The following is a 24,711-nucleotide window of genomic DNA, read 5'->3' as shown; positions in this document are numbered from 1 at the left end:
TAGGTTAGCACTTATGGTTTCATCAATTTACCAAAACCAAACTAGAGCTTTCAATCTCCCCCTTTTTGGTAATTGATGACAACCCTTATACAAAGATATGAAATAAAATTCGATTAAATCCATGTTGCTTGCCCAAGCATATTTACCATTTGTAAAAGAATATGGACAAGTTTCATGAACCCTAAATGGTAGCAATTGCTCCCCCTACATATGTGCTAAGAGTTTGGATTGTAGCTTGCACATATGCTTAGATAGGAAATATAGGAGTCAATATCTACCAAATGATGCTAAGGTATAAAAGATGGACCTTTGAAGCGTGATACCAATCGGAGTGCACCATTATACCATCCTTAGCACCATGGTTAGCTTTATACTACTTAAAATCATACTTCGAAAAGATACCAATTGTAAAAACTTACTTGGAATGAAAGTCATCTAGTGATTTTATTTCATCATACAATCTTACAACTAGCATACATCACACAAGCATGGATAACTAAATTTAAAACTTGTGCCATGCAAGCAAACATATGAAGTGCGCATTCAAATGCACCATACAAGTTTATGAGCTTGCTCCCTCTACTTGTGTGCTCAAAATTTTAATTGATTTCTTTCCTTTGTCATATTTCTCTCCTTATATCAAGTTCTCACCCTATCACTTGTATCTTTATTTCTCTCCCCTTTCACTATATTTTCACTTATCTTTGTGCACTATTTCTTTCCCCTTTGTCACGTATGTCTTTGTTTCACTTATATCTTTGTTTCTCTTCCCCTTTGTCATCAATGACCACAAAGGCTTAAAAATATAGATAGTGCTACTTGTAGGGTTAAGATTATCAATGTCAATCAATGGGGTGAGGATTATTTTCCCAAATTTGGTCTAATCTAGATCATTTACCAAAGATATTTAACTCGGTTTGATCCAAGGATAAGCTTCTTCACACCTCCAAATAAGGGTTATCTTGTACCATATTGAGTTAAACACTTAAAGTTCATTTTCTAGATTAAACACTAGGTTTACAAGCCCACAAACATGTCATATGCTATCACTAGATCAAGTCAAGCATAGAAGCAATAATGATACCATATAAACATCAAATTCATTTGATTTTCATGAATGAGCCTAATAAAATTGAACCACTTGAAGGTCCTAGAAGGATTGAAAATGAGACTAGATGCACTAAACATGTCCTTAGCAAGGATGTATGTCATGCCAATAAACTTTTACCTTGAATAGCTCAACGGAGATGCATGTCATATAAGTGGGGGTGCATCAACACATATTTGAGAAATCCAATATATTCAACTCATTCCTTAGCTTGCAAAACATTTTCTCATCCAATGGCTTAGTGAATATATCGGCAAGTTGATCTTCGGTGCCTACACTCTCAATGCAAATATCCTTTTTTGTTGGTGATCTCTTATGAAATGGTGGCGGACATCAATGTGCTTTGTTCTTGCATGTTGAACCGGATTGTTGGTCAACTTAATTGCACTCTCATTATCACATAGCAATGGCACTTTTCTTGAACTTGATTCCAAAGTCACTCAAAGTGGCCTTCATCCAAAGTATTTGTGCACAACACTACCGGCGGATATGTATTCGGCTTCAGCGGTTGATAATGCAATACTATTTTACTTCTTTGATGACCATAAAACAAGTGATCTTCCTAATAATTAACATGTGCTCGGGGTGCTCTTCCTTTCAACCTTGCATCCCACATAATCCGAGTCGAAGTAACCAACTAGCTCAAACTTTGCTCCTTTGGAATACCACAAACCAACACTTGGTGTATGCTTCAAGTACCTTAATATTCTCTTTGTAGCCTTTAAATAACTTTCTCTTGGTGAGGTTTAAAATCTTGCACACATGCATACACTAAACATGACATCCGGCCTTGATGTGGTCACATAGAGTAGGCTTCCAATCATAGACCGATACAACTTTTGATCCACCATGTTTCCACTTGCATCACTATCCAAGTTGCAATTGGTTCCCATTGGTGTGCTAATGACTTTGCTATCAATCATTCCAAACTTCTTGATCATGTCCTTGATGTACTTGCCTTGACTCACAAATGTACCATTCTTCAATTGCTTGATTTGAAGACCAAGGAAGTAACTCAACTCTTCAATCATGGACATCTCAAACTCATTAGCCATCATCTTTCCAAACTCATCACAAAAATCTTGATTAGTTGATCCAAAAATGATATCATCAACATAGATTTACAATACAAATAGATCTTTTCCAATCTTCTTGATGAAAAGAGTGGTGTCAACCTTACCCATTATGAACCCTTTAGAGAGTAGGAAATCCCTCAATCTCTCATACCATACTCTAGGTGCTTGCTTCAAGCCATACAACGCTTTCTTTAATTTGTACATATGGTTGTGCTTCTTGTCATATTCAAAACTAGGAGGTTGCTCAACATATACTTCTTCATTGATGTAGCCATTGAGAAATGCACTCTTAACATCCATTTGATAGAGCTTTATGTTGTGGGCACAAGCATAGGCTAGCAAGATTCTAATTACTTCCAATCTAGCAACCGGGGCATATGTTTCTCCAAAGTCAAGACCTTCAACTTGTGTATAGCCTTGTGCTACCAATCTTGCTTTGTTCCTTACTACTATCCCATCTTGATCTTGCTTGTTTCTAAAGGCCCATTTGGTTCCAATCATATTGTGTCCCTTTGGTCTTTCTATCAACTCCCATACTTGATTTCTTATGAAGTTATTCAATTCTTCATGCATAGCATTTACCCAATCAACATCCTTCAATGCTTCATCTATCTTTTTTGGTTCAATAGATGATACAAATAAGAAGTGTTCACAAAATGATGCTAATCTTGATCTTGTTTGTACACCTCTTGAAATATCATCAATGATAGTGTCTAATGGATGATCTCTTGCAACATTTGTTGGTTGGAGTATTAGAACTTGATTGCTTGCACTTGCTTGATCATTGGATTGAGATGATGTACTAGCCACTTGATCTTGTTCATTATCATGAGATCCACTTGCACTAGCTTGATTTGTATCATCTTGCATATTTGAATTAGAGGGCACTTGCACTTGATCATCTTCATCATCATTCACTTGCCTAGGCCTCAATTCACTAATATCCATGTTTTTCATGGCATTTAAAAGTTGAATGCCTCTAACATATTCTAAGTTCTCATTCTCTACTTGTGAACCCTTGGTTTCATCAAATTCAACATCATGAACTTCCTCAAGAGTACCACTATCCAAATTTCAAACTCTATATGCTTTGCTTGTAGTGGAATAACCAAGAGGAATCCTTCATCATATTTCTTATCAAACTTGCCCAATCTTGTGTCTTTCTTCAAGATATAGCATTTGCAACCAAAGACCCAAAAATATGCAATTTTAACTTTCTACCATTCAAGAGCTCATATGGTGTCTTTTCTTTCAATCGGTGACAATAGAGGCGGTTGCTACAATAGCAAGCCGTGTTGATAGCTTCAGCCCAAAAAGATTGACTCATATTGTACTCATTAAACATAGACCTTGTCATATCAATGAGTGTTCTATTCTTCCTCTCAACAAGGATATTTGATTGAGGCGTGTACTTGGCCGAGAATTGATGTCTAATTCCAAATTCATCACATAACTTATCAATTCTAGTGTTCTTGAATTCACTACCATTGTCACTTCTCACTCTCTTGATGGTTGTTTCAAACTCATTATGAATGCATTTGACAAATGATTTGAATGTTGCAAATACAACACTTTTATCCACTAAAAATAATACACATGTGTATCTAGTATAGTCATCCACTATCACAAAGCCATATTTGTTACCACCAATGCTAGTGTATTGTGTTGGCCCAAACAAATCCATGTGCAATAACTCAAATGCTTTACTAGTGCTCATCATGCTTTTCTTAGGATGGGTGTTTCCAACTTGTTTGTCGGCTTGACAAGAGCTACAAAGTTTATCCTTCTCAAACACAACATCTTTCAAGCCTCTAACCAAGTCATGCTTAACCAATCTATTCAATTGTTTCATTCCAACATGACCAAGCCTTCTATGCCATAACCAACCCATGCTAGACTTAGTGAACAAGCATGTAGATAATTTAGCTTCACTAGCACTGAAATCAACAAAGTATAGATTCTCATGTCTAAATCCTTTAAAGATCAAATTAGAGTCATCTACACTTATGATCTCTACATCATCTACCCTAAATATGCATTTAAATCCGAGATCACACAATTGAGCCATGAATAGCAAATTGAAGTTTAAGCTCTCCACTAGCAACACATTGGATATGCTCATGTAATTGGATATTGCAATCTTACCAAGCCCTTTGACCTTGCCTTTGCCATTGTCACCAAATATGATACTATCATAACCATCATTGTCATTGGTATTAATTGAATTGAACATTCTTGCATCACCGATTATGTGTTGAGTGCACCCACTATCAAGAACCCAATGCCTTCCTCCAGCTTTATAATTGACCTACAAAAAAAGATCAATTCTTTTTAGGTACCCAAACTTGCTTGGGTCCTTGAAGGTTAGTTACTAAGCTCTTTGGTACTCAAATGGCTTTCTTCTTTGAGCCAATCCATGGTTTACCAATGAACTTAGCCTTCACACCACTTGTACCCTTAGTAAGCATATAGCATGAATCAAGTTTTATGAAGGATACATTAGCATTTTTGCTCTTGTTTTTGCAATAATGCTCCTTATGACTCGCTTGCAACTAGTGTAAACCCGACCATTGTTCTTCACAAACCTAGTCTTGTGAGAAGTAAAGGCCGCTTTGCCTTTCTTAGAGGTATAGCCCAATCCCTCTTTATAAAGAGAAACTCTTTGGCTAGCCAAGCACATAAGCAAGCGGTCCTCACCACCATAAGCTTTAGCTATGGTGTGAGTGAGCTTATTGATATCCTTCTTGAGGTTCTCATTCTCAACCACTAGTAAGGTGTCACAAGTGAGATCATTACTACTAGATGAGGTAGAGGTGGAGGTGCTACAAGAAGGGTTAGTAGGAGCAACAATGATAGGCATGGATAGTGATTCATCAATTATATCACAAGTTAAGCCTATATTACAAGTTTCAACATGCTTCTTTTTATTTTGCTCATCAAGCAAAGATGAATGAGCCTTTTCAAGCTTTTTGTGAGCTTTGCCAAGCTTCTCATTGGTTTCCTCTAGCCTCTCATGAGATGCATTGAGCTCATCAAAGGCTTGCTTAAGGGCTACTAGTTCCTTACGCAAGCTTTTGCATTCCCTTCTCTTGATATCAAAGTATTCTTTAGCATCTTTTAGAATGTCAAATAATTCATCTTTAGTGGGTTCATCATTATCACTATCACTATTTTCATTTTCATGTTCATTTTCATCATCATGTTCTTCATCACTTTCATCATCACAAGATTGTACCTTAGTGGCCTTAGCCATGAAGCATGATGAAGATTCGAAGAGATAATGCTTCTCATTGATAGCAATGCTTGCAAGAACCTTCTTCTTGGTGGTCTTGTTATCATCAGTATTATTATCATCATCACTTGAGAAAGCATCACAATCCCAAGTGACTACATATGAACCACCCTTCTTTTTTTTGAATGCCATCTTGTCCTTCTTCCCTTTCTTTTTCTTTTTGTCCATCTTCTTATTCTTCTTGTTGTCATCATCATTGTCGCTATTGTATGGGCATTGAGCAATAAGATGATCTTTGCTTCCACACTTGAAGCACCTTTTTTACTCTTCTTTGTTCTTGGATGAAGACTTCTTTCTTCTAGCCCGGTAGCCCTTCTTCATCATGAACTTGCTAAACTTCTTGACAAAGAGAGCCATCATCTCATCATCATCATTATCCCAAGATTCATCTTCTTCACTTGATGTTTCTTGTTTAGTTTTGCCCTTGGATGAAGTGGCTTTGAATGCCATGCTCTTCTTCTTGTCATACTTCTTCTCATCTTTCTTTTCCTTCATTTATTCCTTCTCATCTTCATCTCTATATGTGTCATCGGTCATGATGTCTCCCAACACTTGATTTGGTGTCATGGTGTCTAAACTACTCCTTACTAGAATAGTGATCAATGTGCCAAATCTTGAAGGTAAGCATCTCAAGAACTTATGGGAGAAGTCTTTGTCCTTCACCTCTTCTCCAAGTGCTTTGAGATCATTGATAAGCACTTGAAGCCTATAAAACATCTCCGGCACACTCTCATCCTCTTTCATCTTGAAGCTTGCAAACTTCTCTTTGAGGATGTATGCCTTAGCACCCTTTATGGCTTGAGTGCCCACAAATGATTCTTCCAACTTCTTCTAATCTTCATGTGCCATCTCAATATTCTTGATTTGCTCAAATGTTCTTTCATCAATTGCATCATGAATAGTACTTAGAGCAATATCATTGTTTTGGAGAAGCACTTCTTCGCCCGTGGTAGGATTCTCCGGATCACCAATCTTAATTTTGGTTTCTACCACCTTCCACACATTTCTATTGATTGACTTGATGTTTGTGGTCATCTTTGACTTCCAATAAGGATAATTTGTGCCATTAAATTGGGGTGGCTTTTTGGTGTTGTTGATTTGAGCCATTTTTACACCGAATGTTGTTAAGCCTCAAATCACGGTTACCCCGGCTCTGATACCAATTGAAAGGTCCTAATTGCTAGAGGGGGGTAAATAGCCTAATAAAATTTCTACAATAACACTTAACAAATTAGTTAGATAATTATGAGGCAAAGCAAGTGTTACGCTAGCCTACTTAAAATGCAAGTCATCTACCATAATTCTAGTTTAGATGGTATCTATTCACACAATAGCTATGATACTACTCTATGTTAGTGTGCTCTTAAAGGCTAACTAAAGAGCCACACCAACCAAGTAAGTAAGCTCTCACAACTAGCTACACTAAAGAGCTTGACAGCTAGTTTGCGGTAATGTATTGAGAGTGATCAAGAAGGTTATACCGCCGTGTAGATGAAGGAACCAATCAATCACAAGGATGAATAACAATAAAGACCAATCACCTCGGAATCAATGATGAACACAATGATTTTTACCGAGGTTCACTTGCTTGCCGGCAAGCTAGTCCTTACTGTGGTGATTCACTCACTTGGAGGTTCTTGCGCTAATTGGCTTCACACGCCAAATCCTCAATAGGGTGCCGCACAACCAACACAAGATGAGGATCACATAAGCCACGAGCAATCCACTAGAGTACCTTTTGGCTCTCCGCCGGGGAAAGGTCAAGAACCTCTCACAATCACCATGATCAGAGCTGGAGACAATCACCAACTTCTGCTCGACGATCTTCGCTGCTCTAAGCCGTCTAGGTGGCGGCAACCACCAAGAGTAACAAACGAAATCCGCAGCGAAACACGAACACCAAGTGCCTCTAGATGCAAACACTCAAGCAATGCACTTAGATTCTCTTCTAATCTCACAAAGATGATGAATCAATGATGGAGATGAGTGGGAGAACTTTGGCTAAGCTCACAAGGTTGCTATGTCAATGAAAATTGCCAAAGGTTGTGAGCTTCAACCGGCCATGGGGCTTAAATAGAAGCCCTCACAAAATAGAGCCGTTGTACCCCTTCACTGGGCACAACACGGGCTGACCGGACGCTCCGGTCATGTTGACCGGACGCTGGACCTCAGCGTCCGGTCGCCCGATGACAGCCACGTGTTCCGACTTCAACGGTCACTTGAGTTGATCGGACGCTGCGCTATGACTGACCGGACGCTGAGCTACCAGTTTTCGGTCGTTTCCAGTAAAGTTTCAGAAACGTCTTTTGCCCACCGGACGCGTCCGGTCAAGCACGACCAGACCCTTCCATCGTCCGGTCAGAGACCCTTGCCTCTGAGCGCTGCCCGACAACAGGACTGGACACATCTCGCTAGCATTCGGTCGCTGAGCGACCCAGCGTCCGGTCGTTTGATCGACGCCAGCGTCTCTGCTGTTACAACTGACCGAACGCGCCGGTTCCTCTGGGACCAGCGTCCGGTCACCTTATGACTAGCGAGACTAACTTCTTTTCACCTCTAACTTCTTCACCCTTGCTCAAATATGCCAACCACCAAGTGTATCACCTTGTGCACATGTGTTAGCATATTTTCACAAACATTTTCAAGGGTGTTAGCATTCCACTAGATCCTAAATGCATATGCAATGAGTTAGAGCATCTAGTGGTACTTTGATAACCGCATTTTGATACGAGTTTCACCCCTCTTAATAGTACGGCTATCAAGCCTAAAGTGATCACACTCTCTAAGTGTCTTGATCACCAAAATAAAATAGCTCATATGGTTTATACCTTTGCCTTGAGCTTTTTGTTTTTCTCTTTTTTCTTTTCAAGTCCAAGCACTTGATCATCATCATGGCATCATTATCATCATGCTATGATCTTAATTTCCTTCACCACTTGGAGTGTGATATCTATCTCATGATCACTTGATAAACTAGGTTAGCACTTATGGTTTCATCAATTCACCAAAACCAAACTAGAGCTTTCAGCAGCGCGCATGCGCGAGCCCGACGACGGCTCGACTAGAGCTGCGCCTCACTGTCTCATCACCGTCAGAAGCTGCGCCTCACTGTCTCGACTGGAGCTGCGCCTCACTGCCTATCCGAATGCTGCTGGAGCTGGAGGAAGGAGAGGGGGGCAATGAGTGGGTGACGCGCGGGCCTCACATGTCGCTGAGATGCAGACCAGCGTTCTACGTGACGGTCAACGCCAGCGTGCGCGTGGTCAAAACCGCTCAACGTTGGTCAAAACAGTCTTGTCCCCGTCTAGATGCTAAAAGTAAACGGTTTTAACAGGTAGGGTACTAGTATTAAAATTAAACCAACGCAATAGTTGAGAACCAAAAGTGAACTTAATCTTTTCCTAATAAATATGAAAACGAATACACATGTGCCTGCACGTATTTATATATTATAAAAACAGATATGCTATACATTAACCGGTTGTTTTTGAAGTTCAAAACAATCGGATTTTGAGCCGTATGATTGGTGAGGCCGACGGCGCGGAGGCTGTCTAGGATGGCCGGGACGTCCGGGAGCGTCGCGCCCGTGGATCTGCTAGTCCTGCCGCTGCAACATGGCCAACGCGTGACACAGGTCGACAAGCAACCGGCACAGAACGTCTCACGGGTATACAGGAATCTGTCTGAGGCTCACGCACCGGCGTGGTAAAGGCTACAGCGGCTTCATCACCGTGCATGCACGCCGCCAGCCTATCACCTTCTCCGCTGCTCAGCGTCCATGCGCCAAGTTGACGCTGGCCAGGTACAGCGTCTGCTCGCTCGTCGTCACGCCGTTGGGCAGCTTCCGCCGCATCATGAACTGCCCGAGACTGCTGGTTTCTCTTTATTAAAAGACAGTTTTTGGTCATCTGAACTGTTTTGGTTAATGGTTGTTTGAACCTGAATTAGAAGACATTTTTTATCTGAGCCGTTTGTTTAATGGTTGTTTGAACTTGAATTTCTATATCATTGTAATATTTGAACAGTTACTTTGTTTTTATATATTTATATTTATATATATTTTTTTTTTCGTTATTGTTTAAGTATATATATGCTTTCCCATGTTGTCAATGTCATTGAGGCGTCATTCTTTATGTTTTCTATTTGTTTTATTTTTTTTACATAGTGTCTTACTTACAGCTGTTCAATTTGTAAAGTTAAGTTTGTATGTATAAAATCCTTTTTTTACTATAATTTTTGTGGCTTTGATCTCTATTACCATGCAAATATTGATTATGGAATCCCATGTGTTTTTTTTGTATTTATGTTTTCTTTTTTGCAAATAATCTTTGTTTTGCAGAAATTTTTTAACATTTTCAGCAATTAATCCCTTCGATTTTTGTTTTTGTTTTTATTTTTTACATCAATTTTTTTCTGAATTATTTGTGGCTTTTTAGTTTCTGATTTGTTTATTTTTAATGTGGTTGTTTCTTTTGTTTTGTAACAACCGTTTTTTGTTTTCATTTGCATTCGGTTGTTTTATGAGTTTCAAACATTCGGTTATTAGGAAGCTTCAAAACAACCAATTTAGTGAATTGACAAAATTCGGTTGTTTTGTGCTTTTGTATCAACCGGTTGGTACCAAACAACAGAATAACCGAATGGTGAGCTATAAAAATAGTAAACATGTGAAGTTCGAAAGAGATCGAAACGAACGAAAGCTTATAATAAAAAACTTCTTCTGTGTTCATTTTTGAGCTCTGAATCCGATCCGCTCAAAAATTGAGAGAGCGTGTATATAGCATATCGAGATAGCGTGTATAGCAAGATAGAGAGAGCGTGTATAGCATATAGAGAGAGCGTGTATATGGCTGATGATGCTGAAACAGTGACGAAGCTGAAAAAAAATTTAGAAGAGGCTGAACAAAAGAATAGAGGTTTTTTTATCTTCTCTTAACCTTAACGTCTCCTACCTAATACATATATGCATAAAATTTTAAAAGAGAGTTTAGGGGGCTCCACGTGCTCAGGATCGATAGGGGGCTACAGCCCCCCCTTCCCCCCTCCCAGCCCCACCGCGGGCTCCGTCTCTGTGCCGAAATGTGTGCAATGCAAGGCTACTAGCGTTTGTGCAGCCGTAGAGTCAAGCACAACACTCAACATGTACTCCCTCCGTTTCTGTTTAGTATCATTGAAAAGGCCTTTGCTAGTTTTTTTCTATAAATCGAGCTAAACTTTCGACACGCGGACCAACCACGACAGTTATTCAAGAACAGAGGCATATGCTCCGTTTCGTTTCGTTTGGTCGGGTGATATATCGGACAGCAATGGCGCCCCCGTCCTCCTCCCATCGATCCGTTCGCTTGCTTCGCTGGGACTGGGACTGGGACTGGCACGACCGGACTGCTGGAGAGGATAGCGGCGTCGTCGTCGGCGTCGACTCATCGTCGTCGTCCGCACTTGTGTTCTGCAGCCGCGTGTGTCGACTGTCGAGGTAAGGGGGTGCGTGCTTTTCAGACGTCGAATCATTCGCCTGCTAGCTGCTGCTGCCTGCACAGGGCAAGGCAGAGAGCGGTACGTGCACGGCGTTGCCATAAATGGCACGCAGCATGGATCGGCCGGTGGCTCCTCCCCGACGGTCCAGGAGGTGCCATGAATTGGCGCAAAGGATCCGATGGGATGGAATCGCCCACAGCCGTGCTCAGCTCGAAAGGGCTGAGTATGAGCATGCGCTACTATTGTTTCAATATGAAGATCTCAAAAGGGGGCGGGGGCATATTTAATCCTATTTTAGTTTAGCGGCAAGCGCCTTTATGTGACCTAACAGGACTTTTGAATTAACTCAGTGATTTTGCAGACGGAGGAGAGGAAATGAAAGCAGAAGAAGTTATCGAAACTCGGAACCACATGTTCAATCTTTTTTTAGCGGTTTCCCCAGAGATCTTTCTCATTAACGCAACCTTCATTTTGCTCATTCATGGAGTTGTATTTAGTACCTCTAAGAAAGATGATTATCCACCGTTAGTTAGTAATGTGGGTTGGCTTGGATTACTTAGTGTTGCGCGCCTAGGAGGGCAGCGCGCTTGGGATGCGGAGGAGCTATTATCGCCCAGCTCCCTAACCTAATGCGGCCGGACCGCAGGGAACCTTAGCATGGGGGGACGTCCTAATCCTTTTGCCGCCGCAAGGCTGGCTAATCGTACGCAGCAGGAGCAAGGGAACTCCCCTGGTTCAGGAAGGCACATGAGTCCGAACGCTATTATGAATGTGCGACCGACACTACACTACGTAGGTACCTGTGCATGCAGGTGAGGCGTCGGTCGGTCCTAAAAACGGCGGCAGCTAGCGAGGAGTTAACGACCGGACGTGCTGCAACCTAGGGATCACCAGGCAGCTCTTTCGCTCTATAGGGATATCGGGGGGGGCATAGCACAATTCTTCTTGGAGGAGGGTTGGTTTGCCCAGGTGACTGATCCTGCCATAATATACTCCCGCCAATTCTATTGCACCGGCAACCGAAGTCGAACATACATACGACGATCTTCATGCGTGAAGGGACGGGAGGAAAGAAAGGGCGGTAGATGATAATGCGAAAGGGCGCCGCGTCTGGGCGGGCGGGCTTGATAGTAAAGCCAAAGAAAGACGCCCCAAGACAAGGTACAACTGTTGGGAAGGGGACATGATCAATAGAACCCGGCTGGATCCGGGCTGGGATAGTGGCGCCCATTCCTAACCAGTTCAGAAAAGGTTCGCTCATGCTGGAGGTACTAACCACTTAGTGATCGGTCCGCTAGTTCACGCAAATCCGAAGAAGTTATCACGGACGAGCCACATGCAGGGAAACTTGCACGTGTGGTTCTGGCCGGGCTTTCCTTCGGTATCTAATAACCTTGCTTCTGCTCGCCGCTGGCGCACCTCTCCTAACTATTGCCCATTTATTCTGGAATAATTTTTTTAGGAGGGACAATTTTACATATTTCTGCCAAATCCTTCTATTATTAAGTACGGCTGGTACCATTTCGATGTGTTTCGATTCTTTCGAAAAAGAGAGGTTTGATGCTTTTGAATTCATTGTATTAATTCCACTTCCTACTCGCAGTATGCTCTTAATGATCCCGGCTCATGATTTAATTGCCATGTATTTAGCTATTGAGCTTCAAAGTTTATGTTTTTATGTGATCGCAGCATCAAAAAGAAAGTCTGAATTTTCCACGGAAGCCGGCTCAAAATATTTGATCTTAGGTGCATTTCCCTCTGGAATATTATTGTTCGGGTGCGACCGGACTACTACCGATCAATTTTTGGAAACTTCTTTATAGACTTGTAGAGACCCTCTATGTAGTTGTAATTCTTGGGCAATCGATCTACTTTCCCCATAGCCCTAAGGCTGTGTCTCGATCTCCTACGTGCGAAAGATAAGATACGGGAGACGGGGTCCTATGGTATGGGTCTTCGACCCTTGGTCTAATTCCACGACGGAGAGTCGGCGTGGCGTAAAGTGAAGATTGGGGGGAATAGAGCGAAATCCCCGTCTGGGGTATTCCGAAGGTGTAACCTAGGCAACGAAAAAGGGGCCCGATACTTCAACTAAAGGAGCGACCTGTTGGTTCACCAAACCCCGACCCAGTGTCACACGTTCTCCAGATCCGAAGGGATCCAGTGCCCAACTACCGACTCCTCCCGGAATTGCGTTATCGGAGCCGAGCCAGGAATAGCCGTTAGTGGACACCTACCACTTTTCACCGGTTAGAGAGGCCCTCTTTAATACATTAAGAAAATATGTTCACAGGGGCCAGAAAGACTCGGTCATAGGAACTTAAACCACCTACGCGCTGGTAAACGAAAACCACCTCGACCGGATCTACCGAACGAAGAAGGCCGCCCCGTCGAAAGAATTAACACGCCAAAAGGGCCACCAGCTTTCCCCAAAAAAAGGGGAGATCCGCTGCTTACTGCTCACGGAAACATCCGACCTTATCGTCAAGTCGTCTGCCTATCTTTCTGATCTCATTCGTTTTCCGATCGCATAAAAAGATCAAAAAAGAAATGTGAGAATGTAGTTACAGATGTGAAAAAAAGTCAATATCTCTCTGTCTTTTCTTATTAATCTTTCATTCATTGGATGATGTGCGTTTCATCAAGTATGAACTTCTTTCTTTTTTTCTATGCAATTTAAGTACCGGATCGACATCCATTTATTTCAGTGCCCTCATCCGCGTGTATGTCTGTGTTAGATAGGCTCTGGAAGGCCTTACTTTACTAACAGGTAGGGCGCGTTACTTTTATTCTTTTTTTGCCGCTTACCCGCATGTTTAGATTATTTACTTGCCCTTTCACTTTTTCTTCGGCTGTCACCAACTTTGTTCAATGCTAGTCCCTAACCCATGAATAAGGGCTCCGCTGGCTACCGGGTTCAGAGAAGTTTGTAAGCTCTTTCTCTTTTTTTGTTTTTCGCCACCTCCTGTGTCTTTCCGTTTAAGGTCTTTAATTCGGCATTAGCTTCGTTAGAGAAAGCCATGCGTGAACTACAAAGCACGGGATCCTGAACACCACGAAAGAAAGCGTACTACTTTTCAATAAGGTCCGACTTACTTTTCAGAGAGGAGAGACATGAACTTGTTTTAGGCGTAGAAAAGGCATACGGTATGAAAGATTTCTTGAAAAGAGGTAGGGACTGGTCTCGCTGCTAAGGGAGAAGGAGACCTCTGTCGGAGCAAGCTAAAGAACCCACTTTAGATCGTCGATTTCAGGTAAGGCACTCGATCAAGCCTATACATCCGGGAATTTCGCTCCAAACCAAAGACGACTTGCTTTGCTGCATTTCTTGGGCCGGGGCTTTACTTTATTTTTTTTGGCGAAAGAAAGGCCATATGATCTACTTTCTGGTGCCGGTCCCTTCACAAAGATAGCCCCTTCTTGCTCTTATTCTTATTCGGTGGAATACAATAGTTCTGAAGCTCCTTTCTTTCAAGTGAAAGTTGCCTATCTTTCTTGGTTCGGAATCCAATCCAGTTGAAAACAAACAATTGCCCGATGGAAAAGTCAGATGAAAGGCAAGGAGTGTAAACCACGTACGAGCGAGCGCAGAAAGCGAAATGTTTTGCAGCGAGTCAAGCGTAATACGATCAAAAGGAAATGGGGTCAATGCCTCAAACAGTTCCCCAGAGGGGGCCCCGGGTTGAAAGAGCGAGCTACATTCTTTCATAGAAGACAGAAAAAAAGAGGACTGATGCTTTCTTACTTCATCTTAATATAGGGATGCTTTATGTAGCTTCCAATAAATAGGAAACAAGATGACCCATGGGGCACTCAGTGACGTATCTAAACCGTCTATCCAGTACTGGCTTTTCACACTCGGGAATAGAAACTGTCGTGAAGATGAACGAAGCGAAATTACCCCCCCAAAAAGCCCTTAGACCCACCTTGGTGGGGACTGACTGCTCTCCCCTACGAAAGTAGCATCGCGATGCAGAGATCAACAACACATATTCGCATACCATGCTTATCTATTGATGTCGCAGATCAGCGGCAACTCCCATACTAAGTATGATGTCGCATATCGGTTGTCTAACTAGAAGGGTGGAACCTTTTCTTTTTAACTAGTCTTAAAGTGGATGTCGCAGCCTTGAGTTCTTTTTATTGAATTCGCGAGATTGAAAATTAGGATTGAATGAATAACCTGGAGATATATTCCTTTTCTCAAATAGTTCTTTAAGGGGCCTCTCTCTATCCTTGGCTTATTCAATAGAGCTTTCCTTCTTTTCATTATTCGATACTGCTGTGAGATACTACGAGAGCTCGTAGGCAATATGAGATAGAGCTGACTAAGAGAAAGAAGTAAGCGGATCTTGCAGCTGTTTTCATTCCTTTATTTAGGTCTTGAACCTATTAAGTAGAAGATCAAGCACTGATCTGATGGATCAAATGCTTTCACTACTCGATCAAGGGCTTCCCAAAAGGCCTATTTACTAACTTCTCTTCGTTCCGCATGAGAAAAAGTTATAAAGACAGATTTCAAAATCGTTTTTTTAGTCATGTTAGCACCACGCTTCGCTTTCCGATATCTGGTATTATGGCTTTGCGCAGACTGACCTCTACACTTTTTGCAAACAGCTACCACCTTGAGGCAGCCCTCCGGGCTGGGTTGCCTACCCAGATAAAATACAAACAACCACTGCTTAACACCTATTTCAAAGATAAACTGCATCCCTCATAAAGCGCGTGCCCGGACTGCACGCTTACTGTATTCTCACGAGGAACTGTAACAACACACTGCCCTGAACAGCCATTCAATACAGAACTTAACATCACAACAAACCCTTCCGACAAAGCTCTCCTTGATAAACCACAGCTTCTTCATGTCACTAGCCATACGCAGATTACTTGAAACAGACTCCCTTCTCTTACAAGACACCTTACCCTATCTCCTCAAACATGTACTTGCCCATGTTCCTACGGTTCAGAAACCTGTGTTTACTACTACTCGGTTGCCGCCGTATACTTGCTCCCCCACCGCTACTGGATGAGACTTGTCATACCAATAGTGCTTTTTCCACAAGACAGACTCGACTCACCCACTTTTTCCATCTACTGGCACTCCAACTACCTCACCTACCACCCTTTGCAGCAAGAAATCTTATCTTATACAAATTTCCCACTTGTCAGTGTGATTTTATCGATTTACTTCACTAATCTTCATTCCCTTCCCCGAATCGAATTCCCTTTTCTTTACGGAACTCCGTGGGTTCCTGCTTTCTTTAAGCCGAGCTAGCTCCCTAGCTTCTGGTTGGGACTACCCTAGCTTTCTAGTCCGCTAATCCAAAGGAAACCCTAAATTAGGAGATTGGCAGGTGTTGAAAAGATTGCCAACCTAAATCAAGTGAAAGAAGACCCCTTCCCACTCTTCTTTCCTCCTCACTAACCCATTAATTAAGTAGTAGGTAGTGAGGCCCTCGGCATCTGTAGATACCTACTAAACCAGGAATAGGAATTCGATTGAGTATTATGTTGAACCATTCATAACATAACAGGATAGCGATAGTGAATTTCAGAAGCATCCAGCATTAATGATGTAAGGAGTAGTCCAAGAACTGGGACTTAAAATCAATACCATCACTCCATTTAGCAAATATCTCTGGTTTAACCCTGAGTTCTGTCTGAAAGGTTTCCCAATTGATCTTTCAATCCCACTCTTCTTTCTCCCACAAACCCATAAAGTAGTAGGTTGTGGGAACGCGGGCTTCTTTCACTTTATTTTTGGTGAGTGAGTTAAAAGAGACAGACCTACCTCTGTAAGAAAATACATTAAGTAAGGTATATTTATCTATAGCCATGGTTTGTAATACACAAGCCGACCCGTGCATCTTCATGGATATATAATCTACTACCATGAAAAGTAGATCGTTTGAGGGAGGGTTCGCTGTGATTGTTTTCAAGTGATCTGCCACTGGTTTTCCTGAGAAGGTAGTCCAATGGCTTCTTCTTTTTCTACACCACCTGGGAACTTTCTTCTTTTTCTACACTACCTGGGAACTGAAGGGCTACTCGGGAGGCTTAAGGCAAGGTCAACCCAATCCTTACCACTTTGTCTTGATCATACTTCCGCTTTCTACCTTCTTGTTTGCAAACTCGTAGCTTCTTCAACACTCAGCCTAAAACAACCATCTTGAACAAGAATCTCTTCTTCAAAGCAGAATCTTAAATCAATGAGTCCTGATCTACACCCTTAGACGTCGATGCACTTACTCCTTACTCTATTTGGACTTTATGGCTAATGACTTACTTGAAAGATTCGTGCAGGTACATATACAACTGACTATACTACTAATAATAATAGTGACTCTGGTTCAACTTCTTACTTTTCTTGATCGTACTAGTACTAAATTAGAGTTGATTGAATAAGGAAGGCTGACACGCTTCTCGGTTGTGGAGTCAGTTCTCGGTGGTGGTTGCCTTCTTCTTTTTCTTAGATTGTTGATACATATTGACTTGTTGACTTGATTTGAGAATATACTTCATTTACTTTCTTTCATCGTTGACAGAAACTGAACTCAAGACAGACCTTCCAGCTTGATCTTATTGATGGATTCCTATCTCAAAGGATAAGAAAATGCTAGTAAATGCACTCAGTCAACCGAAAAAATGTATAAGAAAGAGTGCTTCTGGAGGGAATGTAGGTTTTAAGCGAAATGAAGCACTTAATCTCTTAAGATGGGCAATGGCTACTTGGCCTTGTTGATCCGGAATTGTCCCGCTCGCTCGTGAGAAGCCCCCGTTTTTCAATAAGCTCAGCATCAACCCTTTTCTTTGTAATATAATATGTGATCAACTTCCATTATCGTGCCCGTGTTCCCTGTTCCCTAACTGTTCCTGTCGACCAAAGCACTCTCATACCACGGCAAATTGGAAAAATAGACTTAGAATATTCTAAGCGAAAGAAGCTTGTTAAAGCTAATGATAAAGAAACAGATAAGTAGTTGTTGCAAGCTAGGGATGAAACCAATCAGACTAGCTACGCTGGCTAAAGAATAAAAGTATGAACCAACTGAAAACTTCCTTATAGTGGCAGCTGGCGAAGAGCTAGAGCAAGGAAAGGTTGTGTGCGCAATAGCTATAGCAATTGATCAAATCGAGTAGTTCTTTCGCTTGGAAGCTGAACAATGGATATAAAGATTCCTGTGTTATTAGAGCCTTTACCAATTACTAATTGTGCATTGGAAAAACAGTTACAATGGATTTCATTACAGGATTGCCCAAGATCAGATATATTGACCAGAGGGTTGGACAAATGCCTAGAAGGGAAAGCCAGCATGGTAGGAAGTAGGTTCTAGCTTTCATCAACCCGGAACGATAGTGGAGGCGAGCCCGGATCCAGAGATAGATGGTGCACTAGAGTCAAAACAAGAATCCCTTATCAAGCAAACCCGGCACTCCTTAACTAACTACTGTTCAGTTGAAAGTAGGTGGATCAATAGAAAGCCTCTTCAACATCGGCCCTCGTCATCAAGAGCAATCTGATCTCGCTTTGATTCATCAACAATAGGATGACCGATAAGATATGGTTACTGGTCTAGTCTGCTCATTTTACTTTCGGAGGAGAATGGCTTTTCTTTTTTCTTAGACTTAAGGGAGCAAGCTAGAATCCTGCTTTTCCCAAAGAGAGTGGGATGCATCTACCAACTTGTCCTCTCAATTGAATGTTACCAACTTGTCCATTAATAGTAAGGAACCCAGGGATATCGGGACGGGAACTTATCGATACCGATACGCTCAAAGTCTTGATTTGTCTAATACGGATATTGAACGGTATTCAGCGAGGGCTGCTGTCATTTCATTTCTATCACGTAATGCAAGAGAGGCAGTTTGTGTAGCTGTCTCCAATCAACATATCAACATATGGTACAGAGGGACGTTATCTACCCATTCTCTCTTCCTCAAGCCACATACGAGAAGCATAACATTTCATCTATATTACACTAAGCAAGAGACATGGAACGTATCCGTTACTAGGCGAAGGAAGAGGGAATCCTACTCATCACCGGGAATCCTACCTGACTGACCCCAACTCTAGGAAAGCTGGTGGATAGCTGAACGGAACAGGGAAAAGCTGTATTCATTTTCTGAAAAAGAATAAGTCCTTCCAATTGCGTGAGCCTATTTCTCACTTTTCCTACCAGCCCTACCTACATAAGTTTGCTATAAAGAACTGAAGAACGGCGCATCTTTAAGGGGTTAGATGAACTTCTTGCTTCCCTAGATGAGGGAAAAGGTGGATACCTGCTACTGTACTTACGTGAAGTAAGCTATTCCCGTCCGCTCAGCAAAGAAAAGTTAGCTATTAGATTAGTTAGGGTCCAGCTTTTCCCAATAGATTAGTTAGGGTATCTACCAAAACCATAGCTCGCTCCTCCTTTCTTGGGTTTCCTATGTTCCCTAACTGTCTGCTATTGCTAAAGCTCAACCTATGCCTCCGGCAAAGGCAAGACGGAAAGCAAGCTAGTTAAGGTTTCGGAAACAGGAATGCAACCAAGCTAACAACAAGAAGCCCTCAGGTCATGAGAAAAAGGAAATAATGGATCATCTGCATGGAAGGTCATCCCTATTCCTATCTTTTTATCCGACTGGAAGCTTGTAGCAGTGGAAGAACAGCAATTCTTGATACTTTTTCTTTATTCACTCAATCCAACCGCTTCGTCTAACATAAACCCTTGTCTAGGTCAATTGATACATACAAGCCGCATATATCATCTATACAATCCTTCTCTCTCTTATTGAGTCAATCTAGCATAGTTCAATCTTTCTTCTTCTTATAACTTTAAACAAGCTGCAAGGCGTTGCTATCCATCGCAATACCCACCCACAAGAAGTAGTGGCAATTCTCTTCCCTTTGCTGACTACCTTCACCTTGTGCTATATCTCGAGTGGACATAGCCACCCTAACAACTAACCTATATCTACTTGCTTCGGCCTTTATATATCTGCATTCTCTGCTATATCCACCTTTACTTGGTATTCAGTGCTCTGTTCTAGAAGTCTGTAACACCTGACCTCGAACTCCATTGGCTCCTTACCTCGAGCCGGGATAAGAAGATAGATTATTTGATTGTTTAAACGTGAGACTCATTTTAAGCATGTTTCAGTGAAGGAGAAGTAGTGATGAAGGTTTCGTAAAAGGAAACAGGAAAGCAAAGCGGGTTACCGGACTTGGGAAACGGAAGAGATCAAAAGCGAGAAGTGACTAGTTGGAAGTTCCTGAAAGCAGGGAAAGCGATAGTTGACTTTTCTTGAGAAGTAGGGACCCAAGAATTACGTATTACAAGTGGACTAGTATTCATAGGGGCCTTTTCTTTCGAGAAGGCTTACCGGATACTATGCTGGCCCCAATGCGAGGTAGTTTCCCTGCTTGTAAGATCCTGATTTTGAGTCAACCATATCACAAGACTTGCTTTAGCAGATCGTTTATGTTAGAATAAAGGAAGAACCTATATCGCGTTTGTCCTACCAGTCAATAGTAATAAGGAAGAACCTATATCGCATTTCACTAACCGACAGAGATAGGGGACCTCTCTTCTCAATCAGCTCCTCCCGCTCCGCCTAACCTGGGTATAGATAGAACGTTGGTCCGTGAGGACAAGTATAGTACGCCCCTAGTTCTAGTTAAGTATGTCTTATTGACCGAAAGTAAGGATAAGCAGAAGAAGCAGCGAGATAAAGCAAACAGGATGCAGGTTTTGGAAAGAAGGAACAATCCTAGTCCGAAGGCAAGGACGGAAACAATAATATTCGTTGTTGGCCAATGCCAATATCAACAACCAGATCTTTGAGAATCGATGGAGCTTCCCCGCTCTTAGTTTGCTTTACAGGCCCACCACCTAGTAATTAGTCAGCGGATCCTTCCCCGATACAAGACAAGAAGGGTTATCCTATTAACCAGAGCAGAGCAACCAGTGTCTTCTTCCTCGACTGTCCTCTATCTGAGGGATAGCGAATAGGATCTTGGAATGCATCTATCTATTTGGGATGCATCCTAAGAAATGCTTAAATAATAATGATAGTTTAGTTCCATATATCATCTCGATACGGTCTACTTCCATACACCATAGTAAGTAAGGGGCTAGCCTGATATATCATTGGAAGTGTAAGGGTTTAGTAATCCCCTCCTACGAGAAAGAATTAGTAAATGAATGTGTATGAATAAGATTTTTCTCTTCTCTATTTTGGATCGGATTTGGCGGCATGGCCAAGCGGTAAGGCAGGGGACTGCAAATCCTTTATCCCCAGTTCAAATCTGGGTGTCGCCTGACCAAAAAAATACTTTGGATTTCTTATTGTACTGATTGAACTCTACAAATTCTTGCCCTGCATAAGCAAAGGAAAAGAACTAGGCCTATCGATACTGGATTTTTCTGAATGCCTGATAGTCTGATTTATAGTTTCAAAAAGCAAGTCGTTTTTTGAAGACAGTGTTTTTCTAGCCCTAGCTCATGCTTTGTACTATGAAATACGCCTAGTCCTAAACCTCGATTTTCCCATGCCTACACGTGAAAAGTTATGAGACTACCTCACAAAAAAAAGGCAAAGAAAAGAAGGCATACCCCATTACAATAAAACAATGCATACCTTGTAAACAACTACTGAAGTTCCTTGCCTCTCAAAAATACTTTAACACCTTTCTCTTCCTACTGTACCAAGCTAGCTAAAACACCAAGCTCCTGCTTCGTTCAAAGTCCTAGTCCTGTCTCCTGATATCTCTCCCGCTATTTCTATCTCCGCTAAACCTAGTCACTTGGCTAGCTATACTTCTATAGGAACTATCTAAACTATACTTTACTTGACATGACTGCCTATCCTGGAACTCAAAGTCTTAAATACGTCTCTCTTGGCTACCCGTGACTTGCGTTGACCTATCCCTACTACTTGGTTATTAGCTTACCCTTTTATACCTATTAGAAACCCTAGCTAGCTTGTAAACACCTATCTCGTGCTTCTATACTGACCTAAACATGAACAATATGCCTACCTTTTTTATGTTTCTCAACAATTGTTGGTGGTGACAACAAACCATATGCCAACAAACAACTCCTTAAAATGCTTATATGTATACAGCTTGGCCTTGCTATTCACAAATGTCTACCAGCTTCTCCTGCTTCTATACTTGCCTATCTGTGACATGACCTATTCCTACTTGCTTTGTCAACTACTTTACTTTACCTATTTTTCAAAACCTATACAGATATATCTGCATAAACCGCTCTTGTCAACTCTTCTATTCCTTGGCTATCTATCACACCTACTACTAATACTAAAACGACGTGTTCAAGCTCGCCTCGCTTTCTGGCAATGCAAACCCTACTGGACTCGTATGAAAGCATCATGATTCTTCTATTATGAATAACTAAAGTGGCCCAGACAAGAAGTGGAAGGAAAGAAAGGTGTGTGGTGCGAAGGTGACCAGGCTGACCAAAGGCAGAGAAAAAGAGAGCGCCTCTAGCGCCTAATTCTTAGTCTCATAGCCGTGTGATTCTTGATTTGAGATTGTGTCGGCGTGCCGCCCATGAAAACAGAATCCGCTAATCAGAAATACTTGCTATGCTACGCAATTTTTCTTCGCTGCGCGCCTTCCTTTCGCTTCGCCTAGAACACTGAACTTTGAGCTCAGCCTGACAGATCAGTCAGATCTTAAGGAGGACTCTCTTTACTTTACTCATTGGAAAGCGAGTTGCCTTGATTCAGTAGTCTGATACCTTTTTGGGGGGTAGAACTGGACCCCAGATTGGATGGATGGATCGGCTATAGGTTTTGGATTATGGTAAAATTGCCTTATTAAAGAAAAGAGCTACTCCCTACCCGCCATCTATATCATTGAAAAGCTTCTTGATCTGTTTTCGCTTTGACCATTCGCTCGCTCTTTGCTTTCATGTGTGACCTTTGTCTTTAGTAGGGATAGAAGCAAAGAAAGGGTACATTCCTTGTAGAAAATAGCGATCAGGGAACATAATAAACCACTATTCCTTGCAGAAATAGAGTCACCGAAGCTTATTTATTACGCTACTGTTTTCTTTCGCTGGACAGGAACGAAATTATCTCCCAGCGTAGTAAACTAAACGCCCGAATGGGAGACCCGCCCCGTAAAAAAGAAAACCAGCTGACCCTAAGCTAGCTACACCGTATAGTCTGAAGTGGCTAAGGCAGTTGAGAAAGCAAGCATACTTATACTAGACTAAGCAAAGGTAGTACATACCGCTGCATGAAAGTGAGTGAACACCAACCAGCTTCTTCTCGTCGAGCAATTCCCCGTTGGAGCGAGCAAGATTCCTTTGGACTTACTTTGGTTTTGCATAAATTATCATATAGAAAGAAACGTAGCGTTACGATTCCATGGATAGTTTGTGTTTAGGTTTCTTATTCAACTATGGAGATGAGGAGGATTATTATTCAACTTGGGGATGAGGAATCAAATCAACGAGAAATACTATACTCGAAATTTCGAGTAGCGAAGGAAAAGCATGAAACAATGTCATGTCGCGACTCGACATGTTCCAAATTCTCACAACACTTTGGACTCATTTTATCAATTGTTTTAAAAGAACGAGTCCGGGCCCAAGAAATCAGAGATGAAGAAATGGGACATGGCTATTCCCTTTCTAAAAGCCAAATAGCAAAGGGATTAAAACAGTTTCTAGAGGAAGAAGATAGATCAATTTTGAGTTACAGATACTATCTTTCCCTTTCCGCATGATAAAGACCAAGAAAAAACTTCTTCGTTTCGTTGGTAGAACCCACGCCAACTCTTTTCTCTCAAAAATAGAGAGTTGATAGTCTCACTTCTATCAATGCAATGAAAGAACTATCCCTTCCTATTTGTTTGTCCTAATGAGACAAAGAAGAGCCTCCTTCTTTACCACTTTAGGGGATGGGGGTGAAGGGGGGTTTACATACAACCGGGGCAAAGTGGTTTATGATTGAATCTCAGAGGCATTCTTATCATTTGGTAGATCCAAGTCCATGGCCTATTTCGGGTTCACTCGGAGCTTTGGCAACCACCGTAGGAGGTGTGATGTACATGCACTCATTTCAAGGGGGTGCAACACTTCTCAGTTTGGGCCTAATATTTATCCTTTATACCATGTTCATATGGTGGCAGGATGTTCTACGTGAATCCATGTTGGAAGGGCATCATACAAAAGCTGTACAATTAGGACCTCGATATGGTTCTATTCTCTTCATAGTCTCGGAGGTTATGTTCCTTTTTGCTTTTTTTTGGGCTTCTTCTCATTCTTCTTTGGCACCTACGGTAGAGATCGGAGGTATTTGGCCCCCAAAAGGGATTGGGGTTTTAGATCCTTGGGAAATCCCTCTTCTTAATACCCCTATTCTCCCTTCATCCGGAGCTGCCGTAACTTGGGCTCATCATGCTATACTCGCGGGGAAGGAAAAACGAGCAGTTTACGCTTTAGTAGCAACCGTTTTACTGGCTCTAGTATCCACTGGCTTTCAAGGAATGGAATATTACCAAGCACCCTCCACTATTTCGGATAGTATTTATGGTTCTACCTTTTTCTTAGCAACTGGCTTTCATGGTTTTCATGTGATTATAGGTACTCTTTTCTTGATCGTATGTGGTATTCGCCAATATCTTGGTCATCTGACCAAGAAGCATCACGTTGGCTTTGAAGCAGCTGCATGGTACTGGCATTTTGTAGACGTGGTTCGGTTATTCCCATTTGTCTCTATTTATTGGTGGGGAGGTATATGAA

The 24,711-nt window shown here is 41.8% G+C and overlaps 1 non-coding gene across 1 annotated transcript; it reads left to right on the top strand.

Annotated features, from left to right (window-relative positions):
• Positions 1-21,184: 21,184 nt before the first annotated feature.
• Positions 21,185-21,255, top strand: TRNAC-GCA (transfer RNA cysteine (anticodon GCA)). The gene has a single exon. It is a non-coding gene; the product is annotated as a tRNA-Cys (tRNA).
• The last annotated feature ends 3,456 nt before the right edge of the window (positions 21,256-24,711 follow it).

Source organism: Miscanthus floridulus, chromosome 19 (genome assembly GCF_019320115.1).
Source record: "Miscanthus floridulus cultivar M001 chromosome 19, ASM1932011v1, whole genome shotgun sequence".
Lineage (NCBI taxonomy): Eukaryota > Viridiplantae > Streptophyta > Magnoliopsida > Poales > Poaceae > Miscanthus > Miscanthus floridulus.
This window is presented reverse-complemented; position numbering and strand designations above follow the sequence as displayed.